The 17,500-nt window shown below is 36.9% G+C and overlaps 19 non-coding genes across 19 annotated transcripts; all 19 read right to left on the bottom strand.

Annotated features, from left to right (window-relative positions):
- Positions 1 to 370: 370 nt before the first annotated feature.
- On the bottom strand, positions 371 to 489 carry LOC125784084 (5S ribosomal RNA). Its single transcript, XR_007426804.1, has one exon. It is a non-coding gene; the product is annotated as a 5S ribosomal RNA (ribosomal RNA).
- Positions 490 to 1,297: 808 nt separating this feature from the next.
- Positions 1,298 to 1,416, bottom strand: LOC125784083 (5S ribosomal RNA). The gene has a single exon (XR_007426803.1). It is a non-coding gene; the product is annotated as a 5S ribosomal RNA (ribosomal RNA).
- Positions 1,417 to 2,218: 802 nt separating this feature from the next.
- Positions 2,219 to 2,337, bottom strand: LOC125784082 (5S ribosomal RNA). The gene has a single exon (XR_007426802.1). It is a non-coding gene; the product is annotated as a 5S ribosomal RNA (ribosomal RNA).
- An 803-nt stretch (positions 2,338 to 3,140) lies between these two features.
- LOC125784081 (5S ribosomal RNA) lies at positions 3,141 to 3,259 on the bottom strand. The gene has a single exon (XR_007426801.1). It is a non-coding gene; the product is annotated as a 5S ribosomal RNA (ribosomal RNA).
- An 803-nt stretch (positions 3,260 to 4,062) lies between these two features.
- LOC125784080 (5S ribosomal RNA) lies at positions 4,063 to 4,181 on the bottom strand. The gene has a single exon (XR_007426800.1). It is a non-coding gene; the product is annotated as a 5S ribosomal RNA (ribosomal RNA).
- Positions 4,182 to 4,992: 811 nt separating this feature from the next.
- Positions 4,993 to 5,111, bottom strand: LOC125784079 (5S ribosomal RNA). The gene has a single exon (XR_007426799.1). It is a non-coding gene; the product is annotated as a 5S ribosomal RNA (ribosomal RNA).
- Positions 5,112 to 5,921: 810 nt separating this feature from the next.
- On the bottom strand, positions 5,922 to 6,040 carry LOC125784078 (5S ribosomal RNA). The gene has a single exon (XR_007426798.1). It is a non-coding gene; the product is annotated as a 5S ribosomal RNA (ribosomal RNA).
- An 809-nt stretch (positions 6,041 to 6,849) lies between these two features.
- Positions 6,850 to 6,968, bottom strand: LOC125784076 (5S ribosomal RNA). Its single transcript, XR_007426796.1, has one exon. It is a non-coding gene; the product is annotated as a 5S ribosomal RNA (ribosomal RNA).
- An 810-nt stretch (positions 6,969 to 7,778) lies between these two features.
- On the bottom strand, positions 7,779 to 7,897 carry LOC125784075 (5S ribosomal RNA). Its single transcript, XR_007426795.1, has one exon. It is a non-coding gene; the product is annotated as a 5S ribosomal RNA (ribosomal RNA).
- An 810-nt stretch (positions 7,898 to 8,707) lies between these two features.
- LOC125784074 (5S ribosomal RNA) lies at positions 8,708 to 8,826 on the bottom strand. The gene has a single exon (XR_007426794.1). It is a non-coding gene; the product is annotated as a 5S ribosomal RNA (ribosomal RNA).
- An 805-nt stretch (positions 8,827 to 9,631) lies between these two features.
- LOC125784073 (5S ribosomal RNA) lies at positions 9,632 to 9,750 on the bottom strand. Its single transcript, XR_007426793.1, has one exon. It is a non-coding gene; the product is annotated as a 5S ribosomal RNA (ribosomal RNA).
- An 803-nt stretch (positions 9,751 to 10,553) lies between these two features.
- On the bottom strand, positions 10,554 to 10,672 carry LOC125784072 (5S ribosomal RNA). Its single transcript, XR_007426792.1, has one exon. It is a non-coding gene; the product is annotated as a 5S ribosomal RNA (ribosomal RNA).
- Positions 10,673 to 11,474: 802 nt separating this feature from the next.
- Positions 11,475 to 11,593, bottom strand: LOC125784071 (5S ribosomal RNA). The gene has a single exon (XR_007426791.1). It is a non-coding gene; the product is annotated as a 5S ribosomal RNA (ribosomal RNA).
- Positions 11,594 to 12,395: 802 nt separating this feature from the next.
- On the bottom strand, positions 12,396 to 12,514 carry LOC125784070 (5S ribosomal RNA). The gene has a single exon (XR_007426790.1). It is a non-coding gene; the product is annotated as a 5S ribosomal RNA (ribosomal RNA).
- Positions 12,515 to 13,320: 806 nt separating this feature from the next.
- On the bottom strand, positions 13,321 to 13,439 carry LOC125783026 (5S ribosomal RNA). Its single transcript, XR_007425762.1, has one exon. It is a non-coding gene; the product is annotated as a 5S ribosomal RNA (ribosomal RNA).
- Positions 13,440 to 14,244: 805 nt separating this feature from the next.
- On the bottom strand, positions 14,245 to 14,363 carry LOC125784069 (5S ribosomal RNA). Its single transcript, XR_007426789.1, has one exon. It is a non-coding gene; the product is annotated as a 5S ribosomal RNA (ribosomal RNA).
- An 810-nt stretch (positions 14,364 to 15,173) lies between these two features.
- LOC125784068 (5S ribosomal RNA) lies at positions 15,174 to 15,292 on the bottom strand. The gene has a single exon (XR_007426788.1). It is a non-coding gene; the product is annotated as a 5S ribosomal RNA (ribosomal RNA).
- An 810-nt stretch (positions 15,293 to 16,102) lies between these two features.
- Positions 16,103 to 16,221, bottom strand: LOC125784067 (5S ribosomal RNA). Its single transcript, XR_007426787.1, has one exon. It is a non-coding gene; the product is annotated as a 5S ribosomal RNA (ribosomal RNA).
- An 806-nt stretch (positions 16,222 to 17,027) lies between these two features.
- Positions 17,028 to 17,146, bottom strand: LOC125784065 (5S ribosomal RNA). The gene has a single exon (XR_007426785.1). It is a non-coding gene; the product is annotated as a 5S ribosomal RNA (ribosomal RNA).
- Between the last annotated feature and the right edge of the window lie 354 nt (positions 17,147 to 17,500).

Genomic DNA, 17,500 nt, shown 5'->3' with positions numbered 1-17,500 from the left:
ACCCCTGCCATCCAAACAGCCTGAGTCCGCGGCACACTTGATCCAGGTAATTAAGACCTTCAGGATCACGTGAACATTCTAGACTCAGGTGTGTTAAATCTGAAATCTTTAGCGTGGTAGAGCCCCAGGAACAGGAGTCAGTCGCCCTGTACCTATGTTAAGAAAATAAAAAATAATGCATTTTTTCTTTATTTATTAGCATGAAGAAACAATATCCTCCTTCAGAAAAATGAAAGAACTTTTAAGTGAGTATTTAATCTGTATATGGTTTACTGTAAGTGTTTTATATGAAGAGTAAACACAGTGTAGCCTTGTAAAAAATTGTGACATCATGGACTGAACGGAGTAAAAAATAAAGGAAAGATGGAAAAGCTTACAGCACCTGGTATTCCCAGGCGGTCTCCCATCCAAGTACTAACCAGGCCCGACCCTGCTTAGCTTCCGAGATCAGACGAGATCGGGCGTTCTCAGGGTGGTATGGCCGTAAGCGAAAGATCAACTCCCAACAAGCCTATTTATAAGTCACTCACAGACCTGAGTCTTTTCACTGTCATTTACTGCTCTTGACAAAAGTAAAGCAGCTCTACGGACTAATACAAAGATCTTGCCTCAAAATAAAAGCTCCTTTTAACTTTCACTACAAAAAGTAACCAAAGAAAAAAATACAAAAACTCCCTATATGTCTTAATTTTTATCTCTTCATTTTTTTTGTTCAATTTACTTGCTCTACGTTTCTTACTCAATGGAATGGAAGCTTCAGATTAGGCCCAATAAAAAAAAAGCCCAATTAAAAAAAAAATCATATTTACAAAGAATATTCTGAGAAATAAATAAATAAAATCATACACACACATTAAAGTATACTTGGCATACATTTACAGAAAGGCCCTGTGTCCTACAGAAGGTGCCTTTTTAATTTTTTTCACCCCTGCCATCCAAACAGCCTGAGTCCGCGGCACACTTGATCCAGGTAATTAAGACCTTCAGGATCACGTGAACATTCTAGACTCAGGTGTGTTAAATCTGAAATCTTTAGCGTGGTAGAGCCCCAGGAACAGGAGTGAGCCGCCCTGTACCTATACGTTAAGAAAATAAAAAAGAATGCATTTTTTTCTTTATTTATTAGCATGAAGAAACAATATCCTCCTTCAGAAAAATGAAAGAACTTTTAAGTGAGTATTTAATCTGTGTATGGTTTACTGTAAGTGTTTTATATGAAGAGTAAACACAGTGTAGCCTTGTAAAAAATTGTGACATCATGGACTGAACGGAGTAAAAAATAAAGGAAAGATGGAAAAGCTTACAGCACCTGGTATTCCCAGGCGGTCTCCCATCCAAGTACTAACCAGGCCCGACCCTGCTTAGCTTCCGAGATCAGACGAGATCGGGCGTTCTCAGGGTGGTATGGCCGTAAGCGAAAGATCAACTCCCAACAAGCCTATTCATAAGTCATTCACAGACCTGAGTCTTTTCACTGTCATTTACTGCTCTTGACAAAAGTAAAGCAGCTCTACGGACTAATACAAAGATCTTGCCTCAAAATAAAAGCTCCTTTTAACTTTCACTACAAAAAGTAACCAAAGAAAAAAAGACAAAAACTCCCTATATGTCTTAATTTTTATCTCTTCATTTTTTTGTTCAATTTTCTTGCTTTACGTTTCTTACTCAATGGAATGGAAGCTTCAGATTAGGCCCAATAAAAAAAGCCCAATTAAAAAAAAAATCATATTTACAAAGAATATTCTGAGAAATAAATAAATAAAATCATACACACACATTAAAGTATACTTGGCATACATTTACAGAAAGGCCCTGTGTCCTACAGAAGGTGCCTTTTTAAATTTTTTCACCCCTGCCATCCAAACAGCCTGAGTCCGCGGCACACTTGATCCAGGTAATTAAGACCTTCAGGATCACGTGAACATTCTAGACTCAGGTGTGTTAAATCTGAAATCTTTAGCGTGGTAGAGCCCCATGAACAGGAGTCAGTCGCCCTGTACCTATGTTAAGAAAATAAAAAATAATGCATTTTTTCTTTATTTATTAGCATGAAGAAACAATATCCTCCTTCAGAAAAATGAAAGAACTTTTAAGTGAGTATTTAATCTGTATATGGTTTACTGTAAGTGTTTTATATGAAGAGTAAACACAGTGTAGCCTTGTAAAAAATTGTGACATCATGGACTGAACGGAGTAAAAAATAAAGGAAAGATGGAAAAGCTTACAGCACCTGGTATTCCCAGGCGGTCTCCCATCCAAGTACTAACCAGGCCCGACCCTGCTTAGCTTCCGAGATCAGACGAGATCGGGCGTTCTCAGGGTGGTATGGCCGTAAGCGAAAGATTAACTCCCAACAAGCCTATTTATAAGTCACTCTGAGTCTTTTCACTGTCATTTACTGCTCTTGACAAAAGTAAAGCAGCTCTACGGACTAATACAAAGATCTTGCCTCAAAATAAAAGCTCCTTTTAACTTTCACTACAAAAAGTAACCAAAGAAAAAAATACAAAAACTCCCTATATGTCTTAATTTTTATCTCTTCATTTTTTTTGTTCAATTTACTTGCTCTACGTTTCTTACTCAATGGAATGGAAGCTTCAGATTAGGCCCAATAAAAAAAAAGCCCAATTAAAAAAAAAAATCATATTTACACAGAATATTCTGAGAAATAAATAAATAAAATCATACACACACATTAAAGTATACTTGGCATACATTTACAGAAAGGCCCTGTGTCCTACAGAAGGTGCCTTTTTAATTTTTTTCACCCCTGCCATCCAAACAGCCTGAGTCCGCGGCACACTTGATCCAGGTAATTAAGACCTTCAGGATCACGTGAACATTCTAGACTCAGGTGTGTTAAATCTGAAATCTTTAGCGTGGTAGAGCCCCAGGAATAGGAGTGAGCCGCCCTGTACCTATACGTTAAGAAAATAAAAAATAATGCATTTTTTTCTTTATTTATTAGCATGAAGAAACAATATCCTCCTTCAGAAAAATGAAAGAACTTTTAAGTGAGTATTTAATCTGTATATGGTTTACTGTAAGTGTTTTATATGAAGAGTAAACACAGTGTAGCCTTGTAAAAAATTGTGACATCATGGACTGAACGGAGTAAAAAAATAAAGGAAAGATGGAAAAGCTTACAGCACCTGGTATTCCCAGGCGGTCTCCCATCCAAGTACTAACCAGGCCCGACCCTGCTTAGCTTCCGAGATCAGACGAGATCGGGCGTTCTCAGGGTGGTATGGCCGTAAGCGAAAGATCAACTCCCAACAAGCCTATTTATAAGTCACTCACAGACCTGAGTCTTTTCACTGTCATTTACTGCTCTTGACAAAAGTAAAGCAGCTACGGACTAATACAAAGATCTTGCCTCAAAATAAAAGCTCCTTTTAACTTTCACTACAAAAAGTAACCAAAGAAAAAAAGACAAAAACTCCCTATATGTCTTAATTTTTATCTCTTCATTTTTTTGTTCAATTTTCTTGCTCTACGTTTCTTAATCAATGGAATGGAAGCTTCAGATTAGGCCCAATAAAAAAAAAGCCCAATTTAAAAAAAAATCATATTTACAAAGAATATTCTGAGAAATAAATAAATAAAATCATACACACACATTAAAGTATACTTGGCATACATTTACAGAAAGGCCCTGTGTCCTACAGAACGTGCCTTTTTAATTTTTTTCACCCCTGCCATCCAAACAGCCTGAGTCCGCGGCACACTTGATCCAGGTAATTAAGACCTTCAGGATCACGTGAACATTCTAGACTCAGGTGTGTTAAATCTGAAATCTTTAGCGTGGTAGAGCCCCAGGAACAGAAGTCAGTCGCCCTGTACCTATGTTAAGAAAATAAAAAATAATGCATTTTGTTCTTTATTTATTAGCATGAAGAAACAATATCCTCCTTCAGAAAAATGAAAGAACTTTTAAGTGAGTACTTAATCTGTATATGGTTTACTGTAAGTGTTTTATATGAAGAGTAAACACAGTGTAGCCTTGTAAAAAATTGTGACATCATGGACTGAACGGAGTAAAAAATAAAGGAAAGATGGAAAAGCTTACAGCACCTGGTATTCCCAGGCGGTCTCCCATCCAAGTACTAACCAGGCCCGACCCTGCTTAGCTTCCGAGATCAGACGAGATCGGGCGTTCTCAGGGTGGTATGGCCGTAAGCGAAAGATCAACTCCCAACAAGCCTATTTATAAGTCACTCACAGACCTGAGTCTTTTCACTGTCATTTACTGCTCTTGACAAAAGTAAAGCAGCTCTACGGACTAATACAAAGATCTTGCCTCAAAATAAAAGCTCCTTTTAACTTTCACTACAAAAAGTAACCAAAGAAAAAAAGACAAAAACTCCCTATATGTCTTAATTTTTATCTCTTCATTTTTTTTTTGTTCAATTTACTTGCTCTACGTTTCCTACTCAATGGAATGGAAGCTTCAGATTAGGCCCAATAAAAAAAAAAGCCCAATTAAAAAAAAAATCATATTTACAAAGAATATTCTGAGAAATAAATAAATAAAATCATACACACACATTAAAGTATACTTGGCATACATTTACAGAAAGGCCCTGTGTCCTACAGAAGGTGCCTTTTTAATTTTTTTCACCCCTGCCATCCAAACAGCCTGAGTCCGCGGCACACTTGATCCAGGTAATTAAGACCTTCAGGATCACGTGAACATTCTAGACTCAGGTGTGTTAAATCTGAAATCTTTAGCGTGGTAGAGCCCCAGGAACAGGAGTGAGCCGCCCTGTACCTATACGTTAAGAAAATAAAAAATAATGCATTTTTTTCTTTATTTATTAGCATGAAGAAACAATATCCTCCTTCAGAAAAATGAAAGAACTTTTAAGTGAGTATTTAATCTGTATATGGTTTACTGTAAGTGTTTTATATGAAGAGTAAACACAGTGTAGCCTTGTAAAAAATTGTGACATCATGGACTGAACGGAGTAAAAAATAAAGGAAAGATGGAAAAGCTTACAGCACCTGGTATTCCCAGGCGGTCTCCCATCCAAGTACTAACCAGGCCCGACCCTGCTTAGCTTCCGAGATCAGACGAGATCGGGCGTTCTCAGGGTGGTATGGCCGTAAGCGAAAGATCAACTCCCAACAAGCCTATTTATAAGTCACTCACAGACCTGAGTCTTTTCACTGTCATTTACTGCTCTTGACAAAAGTAAAGCAGCTCTACGGACTAATACAAAGATCTTGCCTCAAAATAAAAGCTCCTTTTAACTTTCACTACAAAAAGTAACCAAAGAAAAAAAGACAAAAACTCCCTATATGTCTTAATTTTTATCTCTTCATTTTTTTTTGTTCAATTTACTTGCTCTACGTTTCTTACTCAATGGAATGGAAGCTTCAGATTAGGCCCAATAAAAAAAAAAGCCCAATTAAAAAAAAAATCATATTTACAAAGAATATTCTGAGAAATAAATAAATAAAATCATACACACACATTAAAGTATACTTGGCATACATTTACAGAAAGGCCCTGTGTCCTACAGAAGGTGCCTTTTTAATTTTTTTCACCCCTGCCATCCAAACAGCCTGAGTCCGCGGCACACTTGATCCAGGTAATTAAGACCTTCAGGATCACGTGAACATTCTAGACTCAGGTGTGTTAAATCTGAAATCTTTAGCGTGGTAGAGCCCCAGGAACAGGAGTGAGCCGCCCTGTACCTATACGTTAAGAAAATAAAAAAGAATGCATTTTTTTCTTTATTTATTAGCATGAAGAAACAATATCCTCCTTCAGAAAAATGAAAGAACTTTTAAGTGAGTATTTAATCTGTATATGATTTACTGTAAGTGTTTTATATGAAGAGTAAACACAGTGTAGCCTTGTAAAAAATTGTGACATCATGGACTGAACGGAGTAAAAAATAAAGGAAAGATGGAAAAGCTTACAGCACCTGGTATTCCCAGGCGGTCTCCCATCCAAGTACTAACCAGGCCCGACCCTGCTTAGCTTCCGAGATCAGACGAGATCGGGCGTTCTCAGGGTGGTATGGCCGTAAGCGAAAGATCAACTCCCAACAAGCCTATTTATAAGTCACTCACAGACCTGAGTCTTTTCACTGTCATTTACTGCTCTTGACAAAAGTAAAGCAGCTCTACGGACTAATACAAAGATCTTGCCTCAAAATAAAAGCTCCTTTTAACTTTCACTACAAAAAGTAACCAAAGAAAAAAATACAAAAACTCCCTATATGTCTTAATTTTTATCTCTTCATTTTTTTTTGTTCAATTTACTTGCTCTACGTTTCTTACTCAATGGAATGGAAGCTTCAGATTAGGCCCAATAAAAAAAAAGCCCAATTAAAAAAAAAATCATATTTACAAAGAATATTCTGAGAAATAAATAAATAAAATCATACACACACATTAAAGTATACTTGGCATACATTTACAGAAAGGCCCTGTGTCCTACAGAAGGTGCCTTTTTAATTTTTTTCACCCCTGCCATCCAAACAGCCTGAGTCCGAGGCACACTTGATCCAGGTAATTAAGACCTTCAGGATCACGTGAATATTCTAGACTCAGGTGTGTTAAATCTGAAATCTTTAGCGTGGTAGAGCCCCAGGAACAGGAGTGAGCCGCCCTGTACCTATACGTTAAGAAAATAAAAAATAATGCATTTTTTTCTTTATTTATTAGCATGAAGAAACAATATCCTCCTTCAGAAAAATGAAAGAACTTTTAAGTGAGTATTTAATCTGTATATGGTTTACTGTAAGTGTTTTATATGAAGAGTAAACACAGTGGAGCCTTGTAAAAAATTGTGACATCATGGACTGAACGGATTAAAAAATAAAGGAAAGATGGAAAAGCTTACAGCACCTGGTATTCCCAGGCGGTCTCCCATCCAAGTACTAACCAGGCCCGACCCTGCTTAGCTTCCGAGATCAGACGAGATCGGGCGTTCTCAGGGTGGTATGGCCGTAAGCGAAAGATCAACTCCCAACAAGCCTATTTATAAGTCACTCACAGACCTGAGTCTTTTCACTGTCATTTACTGCTCTTGACAAAAGTAAAGCAGCTCTACGGACTAATACAAAGATCTTGCCTCAAAATAAAAGCTCCTTTTAACTTTCACTACAAAAAGTAACCAAAGAAAAAAAGACAAAAACTCCCTATATGTCTTAATTTTTATCTCTTCATTTTTTTTTGTTCAATTTACTTGCTCTACGTTTCTTACTCAATGGAATGGAAGCTTCAGATTAGGCCCAATAAAAAAAAAAGCCCAATTAAAAAAAAAATCATATTTACAAAGAATATTCTGAGAAATAAATAAATAAAATCATACACACACATTAAAGTATACTTGGCATACATTTACAGAAAGGCCCTGTGTCCTACAGAAGGTGCCTTTTTAATTTTTTTCACCCCTGCCATCCAAACAGCCTGAGTCCGAGGCACACTTGATCCAGGTAATTAAGACCTTCAGGATCACGTGAATATTCTAGACTCAGGTGTGTTAAATCTGAAATCTTTAGCGTGGTAGAGCCCCAGGAACAGGAGTGAGCCGCCCTGTACCTATACGTTAAGAAAATAAAAAATAATGCATTTTTTTCTTTATTTATTAGCATGAAGAAACAATATCCTCCTTCAGAAAAATGAAAGAACTTTTAAGTGAGTATTTAATCTGTATATGGTTTACTGTAAGTGTTTTATATGAAGAGTAAACACAGTGTAGCCTTGTAAAAAATTGTGACATCATGGACTGAACGGATTAAAAAATAAAGGAAAGATGGAAAAGCTTACAGCACCTGGTATTCCCAGGCGGTCTCCCATCCAAGTACTAACCAGGCCCGACCCTGCTTAGCTTCCGAGATCAGACGAGATCGGGCGTTCTCAGGGTGGTATGGCCGTAAGCGAAAGATCAACTCCCAACAAGCCTATTTATAAGTCACTCACAGACCTGAGTCTTTTCACTGTCATTTACTGCTCTTGACAAAAGTAAAGCAGCTCTACGGACTAATACAAAGATCTTGCCTCAAAATAAAAGCTCCTTTTAACTTTCACTACAAAAAGTAACCAAAGAAAAAAAGACAAAAACTCCCTATATGTCTTAATTTTTATCTCTTCATTTTTTTTTGTTCAATTTACTTGCTCTACGTTTCTTACTCAATGGAATGGAAGCTTCAGATTAGGCCCAATAAAAAAAAAGCCCAATTAAAAAAAAAATCATATTTACAAAGAATATTCTGAGAAATAAATAAATAAAATCATACACACACATTAAAGTATACTTGGCATACATTTACAGAAAGGCCCTGTGTCCTACAGAAGGTGCCTTTTTAATTTTTTTCACCCCTGCCATCCAAACAGCCTGAGTCCGCGGCACACTTGATCCAGGTAATTAAGACCTTCAGGATCACGTGAACATTCTAGACTCAGGTGTGTTAAATCTGAAATCTTTAGCGTGGTAGAGCCCCAGGAACAGGAGTGAGCCGCCCTGTACCTATACGTTAAGAAAATAAAAAAATAATGCATTTTTTTCTTTATTTATTAGCATGAAGAAACAATATCCTCCTTCAGAAAAATGAAAGAACTTTTAAGTGAGTATTTAATCTGTATATGGTTTACTGTAAGTGTTTTATATGAAGAGTAAACACAGTGTAGCCTTGTAAAAAATTGTGACATCATGGACTGAACGGAGTAAAAAATAAAGGAAAGATGGAAAAGCTTACAGCACCTGGTATTCCCAGGCGGTCTCCCATCCAAGTACTAACCAGGCCCGACCCTGCTTAGCTTCCGAGATCAGACGAGATCGGGCGTTCTCAGGGTGGTATGGCCGTAAGCGAAAGATCAACTCCCAACAAGCCTATTTATAAGTCACTCACAGACCTGAGTCTTTTCACTGTCATTTACTGCTCTTGACAAAAGTAAAGCAGCTACGGACTAATACAAAGATCTTGCCTCAAAATAAAAGCTCCTTTTAACTTTCACTACAAAAAGTAACCAAAGAAAAAAAGACAAAAACTCCCTATATGTCTTAATTTTTATCTCTTCATTTTTTTGTTCAATTTTCTTGCTCTACGTTTCTTAATCAATGGAATGGAAGCTTCAGATTAGGCCCAATAAAAAAAAAGCCCAATTTAAAAAAAAATCATATTTACAAAGAATATTCTGAGAAATAAATAAATAAAATCATACACACACATTAAAGTATACTTGGCATACATTTACAGAAAGGCCCTGTGTCCTACAGAAGGTGCCTTTTTAATTTTTTTCACCCCTGCCATCCAAACAGCCTGAGTCCGCGGCACACTTGATCCAGGTAATTAAGACCTTCAGGATCACGTGAACATTCTAGACTCAGGTGTGTTAAATCTGAAATCTTTAGCGTGGTAGAGCCCCAGGAACAGGAGTGAGCCGCCCTGTACCTATACGTTAAGAAAATAAAAAAGAATGCATTTTTTTCTTTATTTATTAGCATGAAGAAACAATATCCTCCTTCAGAAAAATGAAAGAACTTTTAAGTGAGTATTTAATCTGTGTATGGTTTACTGTAAGTGTTTTATATGAAGAGTAAACACAGTGTAGCCTTGTAAAAAATTGTGACATCATGGACTGAACGGAGTAAAAAATAAAGGAAAGATGGAAAAGCTTACAGCACCTGGTATTCCCAGGCGGTCTCCCATCCAAGTACTAACCAGGCCCGACCCTGCTTAGCTTCCGAGATCAGACGAGATCGGGCGTTCTCAGGGTGGTATGGCCGTAAGCGAAAGATCAACTCCCAACAAGCCTATTTATAAGTCATTCACAGACCTGAGTCTTTTCACTGTCATTTACTGCTCTTGACAAAAGTAAAGCAGCTCTACGGACTAATACAAAGATCTTGCCTCAAAATAAAAGCTCCTTTTAACTTTCACTACAAAAAGTAACCAAAGAAAAAAAGACAAAAACTCCCTATATGTCTTAATTTTTATCTCTTCATTTTTTTGTTCAATTTTCTTGCTTTACGTTTCTTACTCAATGGAATGGAAGCTTCAGATTAGGCCCAATAAAAAAAAGCCCAATTAAAAAAAAAATCATATTTACAAAGAATATTCTGAGAAATAAATAAATAAAATCATACACACACATTAAAGTATACTTGGCATACATTTACAGAAAGGCCCTGTGTCCTACAGAAGGTGCCTTTTTAAATTTTTTCACCCCTGCCATCCAAACAGCCTGAGTCCGCGGCACACTTGATCCAGGTAATTAAGACCTTCAGGATCACGTGAACATTCTAGACTCAGGTGTGTTAAATCTGAAATCTTTAGCGTGGTAGAGCCCCATGAACAGGAGTCAGTCGCCCTGTACCTATGTTAAGAAAATAAAAAATAATGCATTTTTTCTTTATTTATTAGCATGAAGAAACAATATCCTCCTTCAGAAAAATGAAAGAACTTTTAAGTGAGTATTTAATCTGTATATGGTTTACTGTAAGTGTTTTATATGAAGAGTAAACACAGTGTAGCCTTGTAAAAAATTGTGACATCATGGACTGAACGGAGTAAAAAATAAAGGAAAGATGGAAAAGCTTACAGCACCTGGTATTCCCAGGCGGTCTCCCATCCAAGTACTAACCAGGCCCGACCCTGCTTAGCTTCCGAGATCAGACGAGATCGGGCGTTCTCAGGGTGGTATGGCCGTAAGCGAAAGATTAACTCCCAACAAGCCTATTTATAAGTCACTCTGAGTCTTTTCACTGTCATTTACTGCTCTTGACAAAAGTAAAGCAGCTCTACGGACTAATACAAAGATCTTGCCTCAAAACAAAAGCTCCTTTTAACTTTCACTACAAAAAGTAACCAAAGAAAAAAATACAAAAACTCCCTATATGTCTTAATTTTTATCTCTTCATTTTTTTTGTTCAATTTACTTGCTCTACGTTTCTTACTCAATGGAATGGAAGCTTCAGATTAGGCCCAATAAAAAAAAAGCCCAATTAAAAAAAAAAATCATATTTACACAGAATATTCTGAGAAATAAATAAATAAAATCATACACACACATTAAAGTATACTTGGCATACATTTACAGAAAGGCCCTGTGTCCTACAGAAGGTGCCTTTTTAATTTTTTTCACCCCTGCCATCCAAACAGCCTGAGTCCGCGGCACACTTGATCCAGGTAATTAAGACCTTCAGGATCACGTGAACATTCTAGACTCAGGTGTGTTAAATCTGAAATCTTTAGCGTGGTAGAGCCCCAGGAATAGGAGTGAGCCGCCCTGTACCTATACGTTAAGAAAATAAAAAATAATGCATTTTTTTCTTTATTTATTAGCATGAAGAAACAATATCCTCCTTCAGAAAAATGAAAGAACTTTTAAGTGAGTATTTAATCTGTATATGGTTTACTGTAAGTGTTTTATATGAAGAGTAAACACAGTGTAGCCTTGTAAAAAATTGTGACATCATGGACTGAACGGAGTAAAAAATAAAGGAAAGATGGAAAAGCTTACAGCACCTGGTATTCCCAGGCGGTCTCCCATCCAAGTACTAACCAGGCCCGACCCTGCTTAGCTTCCGAGATCAGACGAGATCGGGCGTTCTCAGGGTGGTATGGCCGTAAGCGAAAGATCAACTCCCAACAAGCCTATTTATAAGTCACTCACAGACCTGAGTCTTTTCACTGTCATTTACTGCTCTTGACAAAAGTAAAGCAGCTACGGACTAATACAAAGATCTTGCCTCAAAATAAAAGCTCCTTTTAACTTTCACTACAAAAAGTAACCAAAGAAAAAAAGACAAAAACTCCCTATATGTCTTAATTTTTATCTCTTCATTTTTTTGTTCAATTTTCTTGCTCTACGTTTCTTAATCAATGGAATGGAAGCTTCAGATTAGGCCCAATAAAAAAAAAGCCCAATTTAAAAAAAAATCATATTTACAAAGAATATTCTGAGAAATAAATAAATAAAATCATACACACACATTAAAGTATACTTGGCATACATTTACAGAAAGGCCCTGTGTCCTACAGAAGGTGCCTTTTTAAATTTTTTCACCCCTGCCATCCAAACAGCCTGAGTCCGCGGCACACTTGATCCAGGTAATTAAGACCTTCAGGATCACGTGAACATTCTAGACTCAGGTGTGTTAAATCTGAAATCTTTAGCGTGGTAGAGCCCCAGGAACAGGAGTCAGTCGCCCTGTACCTATGTTAAGAAAATAAAAAATAATGCATTTTTTCTTTATTTATTAGCATGAAGAAACAATATCCTCCTTCAGAAAAATGAAAGAACTTTTAAGTGAGTATTTAATCTGTATATGGTTTACTGTAAGTGTTTTATATGAAGAGTAAACACAGTGTAGCCTTGTAAAAAATTGTGACATCATGGACTGAACGGAGTAAAAAATAAAGGAAAGATGGAAAAGCTTACAGCACCTGGTATTCCCAGGCGGTCTCCCATCCAAGTACTAACCAGGCCCGACCCTGCTTAGCTTCCGAGATCAGACGAGATCGGGCGTTCTCAGGGTGGTATGGCCGTAAGCGAAAGATCAACTCCCAACAAGCCTATTCATAAGTCACTCACAGACCTGAGTCTTTTCACTGTCATTTACTGCTCTTGACAAAAGTAAAGCAGCTCTACGGACTAATACAAAGATCTTGCCTCAAAATAAAAGCTCCTTTTAACTTTCACTACAAAAAGTAACCAAAGAAAAAAAGACAAAAACTCCCTATATGTCTTAATTTTTATCTCTTCATTTTTTTTTTCAATTTTCTTGCTCTACGTTTCTTACTCAATGGAATGGAAGCTTCAGATTAGGCCCAGTAAAAAAAAAAGCCCAATTAAAAAAAAAATCATATTTACAAAGAATATTCTGAGAAATAAATAAATAAAATCATACACACACATTAAAGTATACTTGGCATACATTTACAGAAAGGCCCTGTGTCCTACAGAACGTGCCTTTTTAATTTTTTTCACCCCTGCCATCCAAACAGCCTGAGTCCGCGGCACACTTGATCCAGGTAATTAAGACCTTCAGGATCACGTGAACATTCTAGACTCAGGTGTGTTAAATCTGAAATCTTTAGCGTGGTAGAGCCCCAGGAACAGAAGTCAGTCGCCCTGTACCTATGTTAAGAAAATAAAAAATAATGCATTTTGTTCTTTATTTATTAGCATGAAGAAACAATATCCTCCTTCAGAAAAATGAAAGAACTTTTAAGTGAGTACTTAATCTGTATATGGTTTACTGTAAGTGTTTTATATGAAGAGTAAACACAGTGTAGCCTTGTAAAAATTTGTGACATCATGGACTGAACGGAGTAAAAAATAAAGGAAAGATGGAAAAGCTTACAGCACCTGGTATTCCCAGGCGGTCTCCCTTCCAAGTACTAACCAGGCCCGACCCTGCTTAGCTTCCGAGATCAGACGAGATCGGGCGTTCTCAGGGTGGTATGGCCGTAAGCGAAAGATCAACTCCCAACAAGCCTATTTATAAGTCACTCACAGACCTGAGTCTTTTCACTGTCATTTACTGCTCTTGACAAAAGTAAAGCAGCTCTACGGACTAATACAAAGATCTTGCCTCAAAATAAAAGCTCCTTTTAACTTTCACTACAAAAAGTAACCAAAGAAAAAAAGACAAAAACTCCCTCTATGTCTTAATTTTTATCTCTTCATTTTTTTTTTTCAATTTTCTTGCTCTACGTTTCTTACTCAATAGAATGGAAGCTTCAGATTATGCCCAATAAAAAAAAGCCCAATTAAAAAAAATCATATTTACAAAGAATATTCTGAGAAATAAATAAATAAAATCATACACACACATTAAAGTATACTTGGCATACATTTACAGAAAGGCCCTGTGTCCTACAGAAGGTGCCTTTTTAATTTTTTTCACCCCTGCCATCCAAACAGCCTGAGTCCGAGGCACACTTGATCCAGGTAATTAAGACCTTCAGGATCACGTGAATATTCTAGACTCAGGTGTGTTAAATCTGAAATCTTTAGCGTGGTAGAGCCCCAGGAACAGGAGTGAGCCGCCCTGTACCTATACGTTAAGAAAATAAAAAATAATGCATTTTTTTCTTTATTTATTAGCATGAAGAAACAATATCCTCCTTCAGAAAAATGAAAGAACTTTTAAGTGAGTATTTAATCTGTATATGGTTTACTGTAAGTGTTTTATATGAAGAGTAAACACAGTGGAGCCTTGTAAAAAATTGTGACATCATGGACTGAACGGATTAAAAAATAAAGGAAAGATGGAAAAGCTTACAGCACCTGGTATTCCCAGGCGGTCTCCCATCCAAGTACTAACCAGGCCCGACCCTGCTTAGCTTCCGAGATCAGACGAGATCGGGCGTTCTCAGGGTGGTATGGCCGTAAGCGAAAGATCAACTCCCAACAAGCCTATTTATAAGTCACTCACAGACCTGAGTCTTTTCACTGTCATTTACTGCTCTTGACAAAAGTAAAGCAGCTCTACGGACTAATACAAAGATCTTGCCTCAAAATAAAAGCTCCTTTTAACTTTCACTACAAAAAGTAACCAAAGAAAAAAAGACAAAAACTCCCTATATGTCTTAATTTTTATCTCTTCATTTTTTTTTGTTCAATTTACTTGCTCTACGTTTCTTACTCAATGGAATGGAAGCTTCAGATTAGGCCCAATAAAAAAAAAAGCCCAATTAAAAAAAAAATCATATTTACAAAGAATATTCTGAGAAATAAATAAATAAAATCATACACACACATTAAAGTATACTTGGCATACATTTACAGAAAGGCCCTGTGTCCTACAGAAGGTGCCTTTTTAATTTTTTTCACCCCTGCCATCCAAACAGCCTGAGTCCGAGGCACACTTGATCCAGGTAATTAAGACCTTCAGGATCACGTGAATATTCTAGACTCAGGTGTGTTAAATCTGAAATCTTTAGCGTGGTAGAGCCCCAGGAACAGGAGTGAGCCGCCCTGTACCTATACGTTAAGAAAATAAAAAATAATGCATTTTTTTCTTTATTTATTAGCATGAAGAAACAATATCCTCCTTCAGAAAAATGAAAGAACTTTTAAGTGAGTATTTAATCTGTATATGGTTTACTGTAAGTGTTTTATATGAAGAGTAAACACAGTGGAGCCTTGTAAAAAATTGTGACATCATGGACTGAACGGATTAAAAAATAAAGGAAAGATGGAAAAGCTTACAGCACCTGGTATTCCCAGGCGGTCTCCCATCCAAGTACTAACCAGGCCCGACCCTGCTTAGCTTCCGAGATCAGACGAGATCGGGCGTTCTCAGGGTGGTATGGCCGTAAGCGAAAGATCAACTCCCAACAAGCCTATTTATAAGTCACTCACAGACTTGAGTCTTTTCACTGTCATTTACTGCTCTTGACAAAAGTAAAGCAGCTCTACGGACTAATACAAAGATCTTGCCTCAAAATAAAAGCTCCTTTTAACTTTCACTACAAAAAGTAACCAAAGAAAAAAAGACAAAAACTCCCTATATGTCTTAATTTTTATCTCTTCATTTTTTTTTGTTCAATTTACTTGCTCTACGTTTCTTACTCAATGGAATGGAAGCTTCAGATTAGGCCCAATAAAAAAAAAAGCCCAATTAAAAAAAAAATCATATTTACAAAGAATATTCTGAGAAATAAATAAATAAAATCATACACACACATTAAAGTATACTTGGCATACATTTACAGAAAGGCCCTGTGTCCTACAGAAGGTGCCTTTTTAATTTTTTTCACCCCTGCCATCCAAACAGCCTGAGTCCGCGGCACACTTGATCCAGGTAATTAAGACCTTCAGGATCACGTGAACATTCTAGACTCAGGTGTGTTAAATCTGAAATCTTTAGCGTGGTAGAGCCCCAGGAACAGGAGTGAGCCGCCCTGTACCTATACGTTAAGAAAATAAAAAATAATGCATTTTTTTCTTTATTTATTAGCATGAAGAAACAATATCCTCCTTCAGAAAAATGAAAGAACTTTTAAGTGAGTATTTAATCTGTATATGGTTTACTGTAAGTGTTTTATATGAAGAGTAAACACAGTGTAGCCTTGTAAAAAATTGTGACATCATGGACTGAACGGAGTAAAAAATAAAGGAAAGATGGAAAAGCTTACAGCACCTGGTATTCCCAGGCGGTCTCCCATCCAAGTACTAACCAGGCCCGACCCTGCTTAGCTTCCGAGATCAGACGAGATCGGGCGTTCTCAGGGTGGTATGGCCGTAAGCGAAAGATCAACTCCCAACAAGCCTATTTATAAGTCACTCACAGACCTGAGTCTTTTCACTGTCATTTACTGCTCTTGACAAAAGTAAAGCAGCTCTACGGACTAATACAAAGATCTTGCCTCAAAATAAAAGCTCCTTTTAACTTTCACTACAAAAAGTAACCAAAGAAAAAAAGACAAAAACTCCCTGTATGTCTTAATTTTTATCTCTTCATTTTTTTTTGTTCAATTTTCTTGCTCTACGTTTCTTACTCAATGGAATGGAAGCTTCAGATTAGGCCCAATAAAAAAAGCCCAATTAAAAAAAAATCATATTTACAAAGAATATTCTGAGAAATAAATAAATAAAATCATACACACACATTAAAGTATACTTGGCATACATTTACAGAAAGGCCCTGTGTCCTACAGAAGGTGCCTTTTTAATTTTTTTCACCCCTGCCATCCAAACAGCCTGAGTCCGCGGCACACTTGATCCAGGTAATTAAGACCTTCAGGATCACGTGAACATTCTAGACTCGGGTGTGTTAAATCTGAAATCTTTAGCGTGGTAGAGCCCCAGGAACAGGAGTGAGCCGCCCTGTACCTATACGTTAAGAAAATAAAAAAGAATGCATTTTTTTCTTTATTTATTAGCATGAAGAAACAATATCCTCCTTCAGAAAAATGAAAGAACTTTTAAGTGAGTATTTAATCTGTATATGATTTACTGTAAGTGTTTTATATGAAGAGTAAACACAGTGTAGCCTTGTAAAAAATTGTGACATCATGGACTGAACGGAGTAAAAAATAAAGGAAAGATGGAAAAGCTTACAGCACCTGGTATTCCCAGGCGGTCTCCCATCCAAGTACTAACCAGGCCCGACCCTGCTTAGCTTCCGAGATCAGACGAGATCGGGCGTTCTCAGGGTGGTATGGCCGTAAGCGAAAGATCAACTCCCAACAAGCCTATTTATAAGTCACTCACAGACCTGAGTCTTTTCACTGTCATTTACTGCTCTTGACAAAAGTAAAGCAGCTCTACGGACTAATACAAAGATCTTGCCTCAAAATAAAAGCTCCTTTTAACTTTCACTACAAAAAGTAACCAAAGAAAAAAAGACAAAAACTCCCTATATGTCTTAATTTTTATCTCTTCATTTTTTTTGTTCAATTTACTTGCTCTACGTTTCTTACTCAATGGAATGGAAGCTTCAGATTAGGCCCAATAAAAAAAAGCCCAATTAAAAAAAAAATCATATTTACAAAGAATATTCTGAGAAATAAATAAATAAAATCAT

The sequence above is a fragment of the Astyanax mexicanus genome, chromosome 18 (genome assembly GCF_023375975.1).
Source record: "Astyanax mexicanus isolate ESR-SI-001 chromosome 18, AstMex3_surface, whole genome shotgun sequence".
Taxonomy (NCBI): domain Eukaryota; kingdom Metazoa; phylum Chordata; class Actinopteri; order Characiformes; family Acestrorhamphidae; genus Astyanax; species Astyanax mexicanus.
The sequence above is the reverse complement of the archived record's forward strand: the minus strand, read 5'-3'. Positions and strand labels throughout refer to the sequence as shown.